The sequence below is a fragment of the Mobula hypostoma genome, chromosome 1, assembly GCF_963921235.1.
Source record: "Mobula hypostoma chromosome 1, sMobHyp1.1, whole genome shotgun sequence".
Classification (NCBI taxonomy): Eukaryota; Metazoa; Chordata; class Chondrichthyes; order Myliobatiformes; family Myliobatidae; genus Mobula; species Mobula hypostoma.
The window spans coordinates 178,011,244-178,020,288 of record NC_086097.1 but is presented as its reverse complement, the minus strand read 5'-3'; positions in this window follow the sequence as shown (position 1 = coordinate 178,020,288).

The following is a 9,045-nucleotide window of genomic DNA, read 5'->3' as shown; positions in this document are numbered from 1 at the left end:
GGTTGCATTTTAATGTATGGATGAATATGAAATTGGAGCCTTCAGTATTGACCCCATTCCTTACCTCTGATGTTGTTGGACAACATCCATCATATAGAACCTAACCAAGCTGCATTGAGCGTGTTGCTTTGCTTCCAGTAAGCAGAACATTCCTACTTCCCATTCACTAGGCGATAAACATAAAAACACACGTACTTTACGCAGGTGTGGTGCTAGCTGGGGCTATGACCCCAGCAGAAATTGCAATAGCACCAGCGTAGCACCACCAAGAAATTAACTGCAGCTGCTTTGCTTTCTCTGTATAGTTTTGAATACAGCTTGTTTCCCCAGTTGATCTGGTGAAAGAGCGCCCCGAATTACCATAGCACCCACGCAGCAATAAAGTTGTAAACTCTGTCAGATCCACTCTACACTTCTGCTTATTCGTTCGTTGTCAATGTCTTGCCATTGCTGTCTCAGATCAGTTAAGCTGATCTAAGATCACTTAAGGTGGTGGCGTCACTCACGCGGGAGATTGATAGTATATATCCAGGCGCAGATCAATGGTCTTGCGAGACTAACGATGCCCCACCCCCCCACACACACACACATTGTGCTTTTACAAGCTAGTGTGGGCCTGGCACGTGCATTATTTTGGTGGCATGAAAAATGGATCGATTTTTACTCTACCTGTGACATCTCCCTCATGCAAACGGAGTTTCTCTTGCCTCAGACACCTCAAGAACTACCTAAGGAACAGCAGCGGCGATGCTCAGAACAGCAGCTTGGCCCTGAGTGCAGCTGATCTTTTAAAAAATTTGGTCCAAGACTAATGCTGATTATTATTATTATTTTGTGGTGGATACCCCATAGTCCTTATGTTTCCTGCAAATCCCAAGATATTACATTTACTGCTATTAAGCCTGCTGGTTTTGCTTAGACTTCCAAGCGGTGATCCTGTTGATTTTTGTTTTAAATTCAGTAGCCAAATTAATTGAGGTATTGCATAGTCAGAGTACGATTTGTCCAACTCCTGGTAAAGCCTTGCATCTGTTGTTTGCCTTATCTGACTTTAATAACTGTATATCTTTTGGCATTGTCTGTCTATGTAATGCAAATAGCAGTGGACATTGTGGGTTAGTGTTGTATTTTTCAGTTGAAAAGCACGCATTTGACGCTGATTGCGGGATTGGTGCGGGATTCACGTTGTGCGCTGTGGGTCGGATGTTCTGGTGATTTGTTTGTTTATGCTCTGTGTAGCTCGAGTTGTCTCTGATGCTGTTGACACTGTCACAGTTCACTTCTATATTATATTTCTCAACTGCTGTTGCTTGTAAACAGAGGCGTTTATAGTAGGCACATAATGCTTGAAACTGACTTTTGAACGCCATGCATCTGGCCTTGCGAATACATATTACCAAACACTACATCCCACAGCACCATCACTGAATAATTCAACCCCACTGTAGCACCAGCAAGAAAAAATCTCTGACTTTACGACTCTGAGACGCTTGAATGAAGCACACTGTATTACAAAGCTCAAGCTCCAATACATCATAGTTTTGGGGTCAATGATGCTTACTGCTTGCATTTTCAGTGTTAAATATATAGGCACAAAGGTTTTGAAGGTGAAAGACTTGTGAAGCTGGTGTTGTTCACCTTGGACCGTTTGAGATAAAGGGGAGATTTAAAATCAAGAAGCATTAACAATTCTGTTAGTATTTTTCCCTTTGTACTAATTCAATGTACATTTGTTTTGAAATTATCTGTATGGATGGTTTGCAAACAGAAGTTTTCACTATATCTCAGTGCATGAGACAACAATAAACCAATGTCAAGATCAAAACAATGATTGGAACCTGATACGAGGAATTCTGCAGATGTTGGAAATTCAAGCAACACACATCAAAGTTGCTGGTGAACCCAGCAGGCCAGGCAGCATCTCTAGGAAGAGGTACGGTCGACATTTCGGGCCGAGACCCTTCGTCAGAACTAAGTGAAAGAAGAGCTAGTAAGAAATTGGAACCTGATTATCTGTGACTCACTAAACCCATCCTGGGGAAGAAATTGTTTCTCTGGTCACTAGCCCTAAATATACAGTATATTTTAGAAGTACCTAGATGAGCCCGTGCAATCATGAAACTTGCAGACCAAAGAGAACATAGACTGGCCCTTTGGCCCACAATGTTGTGCCAACATTTTAACCTACTCCAAGATCAATCTAACCCTTTTCTCCCACATTGCCCTTCATTTTTGTTTCATGCAATCTATCTTAAGAGTCTCTTAAATGTCCCTAATTTACCTGGCTCTACTACCACTTCTGGCAGCCATTCTATATATCCACCAGTCTCCGTATTTAAAAAAAATACTTCTGACATCTTCTCTCTCCCCACTTCCCCATACTTTCCTCCAATCACCTAAAATTGTACTAGCTCGTATTAGTAATTTCCATCCTGGATTAGTCTCAGGCTGACTCCTAACATCTTGTACACCTCTATCAAAGTTATCTCTCGTCACTCCAAAGAGAAAACCCCTACTTCACTTAATCTATCCTCATAAGACATGTTCTCTAATTCAGGCAGCATCCTGGTAAATTTTCTCTGCACCCTCTTTAGAGCGACCAGGACTGCACACACTACTCCAATCATGAAGTGCTTCCAAGTGTGGTCTAACCCGAGTTTTATAGAGCTGCAACATTACTTTGTAGGTCTTGAACTCAATCCCCAGACTAATGAAGGCCAACTGACCTTACCAAATACCCAACCAACTAGTGTAGTAAATTTGAGTGATCTATGGATGTAGACCCCAAGATTCCTCTGTTCCTCCACACTGCTAAGAATTCTATTATTAACTCTGTCTTCAAGTTCAATCTTCCAAAGTAATTCACTTCAGACTTTTCTACATTGAACTCCATTGGTCACTTCTCAGCCAAGTTCTGCTTCCTGTCAGTGTCCCCTTATAACCTAAGACAACCTATGTGTCTTCTGCAAACTTGCAAACCCACCCTTCCACTTCCTCATCCAAATCAACTATAAAAACCACAAAGAGCAGGGGTCCCAAAAAGATACCACTGATCACTGACTTTCAGGCAGAGTACCCTCCATCTACTCCTACCATCTGACTTGCACAGCTAAATTTCCCTGGATCCCATGCCTCCTGACTTTCTAAATGAGCCTACCATGGCAAACCCTATCAAACACCTTACTAATGTCCATTGCTCTACTTTTATCAATGTGCTTTGTCACGTCCTCAAAAAATTCAATTAGGTTTGTAAGGCATGGCACTCTCCTCACAAAGCCACACTGACTATCCCTAGTCAGACTATGCTCAGAAATCCTGCCTCTAAGAATCCTCTCCAATAGTTTGCCCATCACTGATGTAACCCTCACTGGCCTATAATAAAATATATAGGATCAGTATAATTAGTATTTGAGGGTTAACATAGACATCATGTGCCAATGGGCCTGTTTCTGTGCTGCGTATGATGTAGGATTACAAAGTTGTGTTCATCTCTGCACGTCTGGAACTATTGACTTCAGTCTGATGGTCACTATTTTCACACTAGCAGACAAAGATAGATTTATCCCCTTCTTTGTGACATTCCTCAGATTAAAATCCTCAGTGCAAATGCAGATGGAATGCATATTTCTGCTTATGAAACATGTATTCATAAAATCATGACACAGGGACAGGCATTGGGCACTTTGCTAAAGGGATGGTCTTAATCTTAACCTTATGATAGTTCATTCACAACTGATTTTGCGAGTTTACTTCTGAATGGGGTGGGTGGGGTTGTGATCATTGGAGGCAAAGGTAAAAGCTGAAGCTCTGTAATGTTTAGGAAACAAATTCAGCTGTGGATAAAATTTCTACTTGACAGAGCATTGTATGGTTATGGGGATGGATAGTGGATGTGGATCAAACTGATCTCTTGTTGAATGTCAGTTTTTATGAAAGGTCCTAATTTGTGATGCTAACTATTTTCTTCCCCAAGACTGGTTAGGCCACATTTGAAGTACTGTGTGCAATTCTGGTTGCCCCATTACAGGAAAGTTGTTGATTCCTTGGAGAGGGTGCAGAAGATGCCCGCAGGGATGCTGCTTGGATTAGAGAGAATTCGTTATAAGAAGAGATTGGGCAAATTTGACTAGTTTCTCTGGCATTGCAGATGAAGGGCAACTCTACGTATAGATCGAGCTGAAAGTCAAGGCTCCCTTCTGCTCCTCCCAGTCACCTGGGTGGAAATGTCATATTGTGGAGGGCATAGGCTTAAAGTGAGAGGGGAGAAGTTTACTAGGCAAGTTTTTATTTACACAGAGTGGTAGGTGCTCGGAATATGCTGCTGAGGAAGTAGTACAAGCAAATATGCTAGCAGCACCCAAGAGGCGTTTGGACAGAGGGATGAACACGCAGGGTAGATGGATAGAGGCAGATGGAATTAGTTAGAATGGCATCATAGTCAGTACAGGCATTGTGGGCTGAAGGGCCTGTTCCTGTACTATGCTCTTCCATGATCTAGATGCTGCTTAACCTAGAGTTAAAGTCATGGAGCCACAGAAAGTGGAACAATCCCTTCAGCTCACTTTATCCACTGGCCATCTACATTAATTCCATTTACCACCACCAGGTCTGTAGCTTTCTGTACGTTGGTGATTCAAGTGCTTGTCCAGATGCATCCTAATGTTGAGAGTCTCTGCCTGCACCACTCCTTCAAGGCAGTGTGCTCTGGGTGAAAAAAGTCCTCCTTTGTATTTCCTTTAAACCTATCCCCTCTGATCTGGGACACTTATGCCAAAATTTCTAAGATGTCCAACGGAGAGCATTCTGACTGGCAGTATCACAGCCCGGTATGGAACCTGAAATGCACAAGATCAAAAGAGGCTGTAGACCATTGTAGACTCAGCCAGTTCCATCAGAGGCAGAACCTTCCCTGCCATTAATGACGTCTTCAAGAGGCACTGCCTCAAAAAGGCAGCATCCGTCACTGAGGACCCTCACCATCTGTTACCTGCCCTCTTTATGCTACTACCATTGGGGAGGAGGTACAGGAGCCTGAGGATGCAGAGTCAGTGATTATTCCTATTCACCATCAGATTTGTGTATGATCCATGAACACCTCCTCATTATTTGCCTTTTGCACTAGTTATTGAATTATTTATATAACTTGTAGTCACTTTTATGTCTTGCACTGTACTTCTGTCACAAAAGAACAAATTTCACAACCTATGTCAGTGATAATGAAACGATCCTGATTCATACGATCTGTGCCCTTTGTACTGTCAGGTCCCACTCAGCCCCCTCTGCTCCAAATCAAACAAACCCAATCTGTCTATTCTCTTATAACTGAACAGCTCCGTCCCAACTATCATCCTGGTGGATCTCTGTACGCTCTCCATTGCGGTCGCTCACTCCCTATAGTGCGTGAACCCGAGGTAAACGTACTTCTCCAGCAGTGACCTAACCAATGTTTTATGATCGAACCCTCTGCAGATTTCCGGTTTCTATTTCAAATCGTCAGCAGATTTGAAATGGAGTGGCACGGTAGCACAACGGTTAACATAACTCTTTACAGTGCCAACGACTGACATTGAATTGCTGCCACTGTCTGTAAGGAGTTTGTACGTTCTCCATGTAATGGCGGGGGTTTCCTTCACGATGATGACCTCGACTCAGACCTGAGAGGCCAGCGTCGGGCACCTTCAGGTGCTCCAGTTTCCTCTCGCATTCCAAAGACGGTCAGTTTAGTAAGTTGTGGACAAGCTATGTTGGCGCTGGGAGCATGGTGACTCTTGACCTCGGACTGTGTTGGTCATTGACACAAATGATGCATTTCACTGTGTTTCACTATAAGTACATGTGACAAAAAAATCTAATCTTTAAATTGAGTAATAGCATTCCTCCTGTGCCCCTCTCCTCCAAATGGTTCAGCTGTCATTTCCATAAGACCATGAGAAAGACAGGAGCAGAATTGAGTCATTCAGCCATGGCAGCAAATCCACTTTCCTTCTCAATCCTATTCCCCATAAACTTTCACACCCTGACTGTCAACCTCCACCTGAAATACACCCAGTGGCCTGGCCTCCGCAGCCGCCTGTAGCAACGAATTCCACGGATTCCCCTCCCTTTGGTAAAGAAATACCTCCTCATCTCAGTTCTAAATGGGCATCCCTCTATTTTGAGGCCTTGCCCTCTGGTCATAGATCCCCCCACTATAGGAAACATCCTCTCCACATCCACTCTAACTAGGCCTTTCAATATCTGATAAGTTTTAATGAGATTCCCCCTCATTCTTCTAAATTCCAGTAATTACAGGCCCTGAGCCATCAAATGCTCTTCATATGATAACCCTTTCGTTCCTGGAATCATTCTCATCAACTGCTAATGTCAGCACATCCTTTCTTAGATAAGGGGCTCAAAACTGCTTGTAATACTCCAAATAAGGCCTCACCAGTGCCTTATAAAGCCACAGCATTATGCTTTTGTATTCTCGTTCTCGGGAAATGAATACTAACATTACATTTATCTTCCTCACCACAGACTCAACCTGCAAGTTAACCTTTGGGGAATCCTGCACGAGGACTCCCAAGTCCCTTTTGCACTTCAGAGCTTTGAATCTCCTGTTTAGAAAATAAACTATGTATGTGTTCCTTCTAAAGTGTATGACCATGCACGTTCCAGCATAGTATTCCATCTGCCACTTCTTTGCCCATTCTCCTAATTTGTCCAAATCCTTCTGCAGCCTCCCTCCACCCTCAACACTACCTGCCCCTCCACCAATCTTCATATTGTCCACAAAGCCATCAATTCCATCATCCAAATCATTGACACATAATGTAAAAAGAAGCAGTATCAACACTGATCCCTACAGAACACCACTAGTCACCGGCAGCCAACAAGAAAAAAAACTCCCTTTATTCACACTCTTTCCCTCCTGCCAATCAGCCACTGACTGCTTTATCCGTGCTAGTATCTTTCCTGTAATACCATGGGGTCTTACCTTGTTAAGCAGCCTCATATGCAGCACCTTGTCAAAAGCCGTCTGAAAATTCAAGTAAACAACATCCACTGATTCTCCTTTGTCTAAATTGCTTGTTATTTCCTCCAAGAATTCCAACAGATTTGTCAAGCAGGATTACCTCTTAAGGAAACCATACTGACTCTGACCAATTTTATCATGTGCCTCCAAGTATAGAACATAGAATAGTACAGCACAGTACAGGCCCTTCGGCCCACAATGTTGTGCTGACCCTTAAACCCTGCCTCACATATAACCCCCCACACTTCTCCAGGTTGAACTCCATCTGCCACTTCTCAGCCCACTTCTGCATCCTACCAATGTCTCTCTGCAATCTTCGACAATCCTCTACACTATCCACAACTGCACCAACCTTTGTGTCATCTGCAAACTTGCCAACCCACCCTTCTACCCCCACATCCAAGTCGTTAAAAAATCACGAAAAGTAGAGGTCCCAGAACAGATCCTTGTGGGACACCACTAGTGACAATCCTTCAATCTGAATGTACTCTCTCCACCACCACCCTCTGCCTTCTGCAGGCAAGACAATTCTGAATCCACCTGGCCAAACTTCCCTGGATCCCATGCCTTCCTACTTTCTGAATAAGCCTACCATGTGGAACCTTGTCAAATGCCTTACTAAAATCCATGTAGATCATATCCACTGCACTACCCTCATCTATATGCCTGGTCACCACCTCAAAGAAGTCTATCAGGCTTGTTAGACACGATTTGCCCTTCGCAAAGCCATGCTGACTGTCCCTGATCAGACCATGTTTCTCTAAATGCCCATAGATCCTATCTCTAAGAATCTTTTCCAACAGCTTTCCCACCACAGACGTAAGGCTCACTGGTCTATAATTACCCAGACTATCCCTACTACCTTTTTTGAACAGGGGGACAACATTCACCTCCCTCCAATCCTCCGGTACCATTCCCGTGGACAACGAGGACATAAAGATCCTAGCCAGAGGCTCAGCAATCTCTTCTCTCGCCTTGTGGAGCAGCCTGGGGAATATTCCGTCAGGCCCCTGGGACTTAACTTAACTGTCCCTAATGTATTTTAACAACTCCAACACCTCCTCTCCCTTAATATCAACATGCTCCAGAACATCAACCTTACTCATATTGTCCTCACCATCATCAAGTTCCCTCTCATTGGTGAATACCGAAGAGAAGTATTCATTGAGGACCTCGCTCACTTTCACAGCCTCCAGGCAGATCTTCCCACCTTTATCTTTAACTGGTCCTACCTTCACTCCTGTCATCCTTTTGTTCTTCACATAATTGAAGAATGCCTTGGGGTTTTCCTTTACCCTACTCGCCAAGGCCTTCTCATGCCCCCTTCCTGAGACCTTTTCTTTAATAATTGACTCCCAAACCACACTGAAGTCAGATTAACTGGCCTATAATTTCCTTTCTTTTGCCTCCCTGCCTTCTTGAAGAGTGGAGTGAAATTTACAAATTTCCAGTGCTCTGGGACTATGCCAGAAACTATTGATTCTTGAAAGATTCTTGAAAAATGTCTCCACAATCTCTTCAGCCACCTCTTTCAGACTGCACTGCATTTCCAACTTCTCTCAGTCTCTCCTGATCCCATTCTGGCAGAGACTCTCCCCACAACTCAGCAAAATCTTGTTCCTTAACTTCACCAGCTTTGATTGAAGGTCTTTACCCTGAAACAGCAACTCAGTTTCTATCTTCTTGGATGCTGCTGGACTGGCTGAGTGTCTCAGCACCTCCTGACTTGAACTTTGATTTCATTCTGTTGCCTTCAATTGAAAGCCAGATGACAGTCATTCAACAGGTGACTGAGCAAGCCAATCCTAAACTAGGCCTAGAAAAGCGTAACAACATAAATCAAAAACGAAACTTAAAATATAAATAAGTAGTAGGAGATGTTCTTTGCCTAATGGTGCTTCTGTGCAGTGTGGCTTTGTCCCACTCTGTGCTTAACTGGGTGGATAATAATCTTCTTTAAGACTTGGATCAGAGAAAGATTGAATAAAGACTTATATTTCGGATCACATCTTTCATGGAAGTCATCCCAA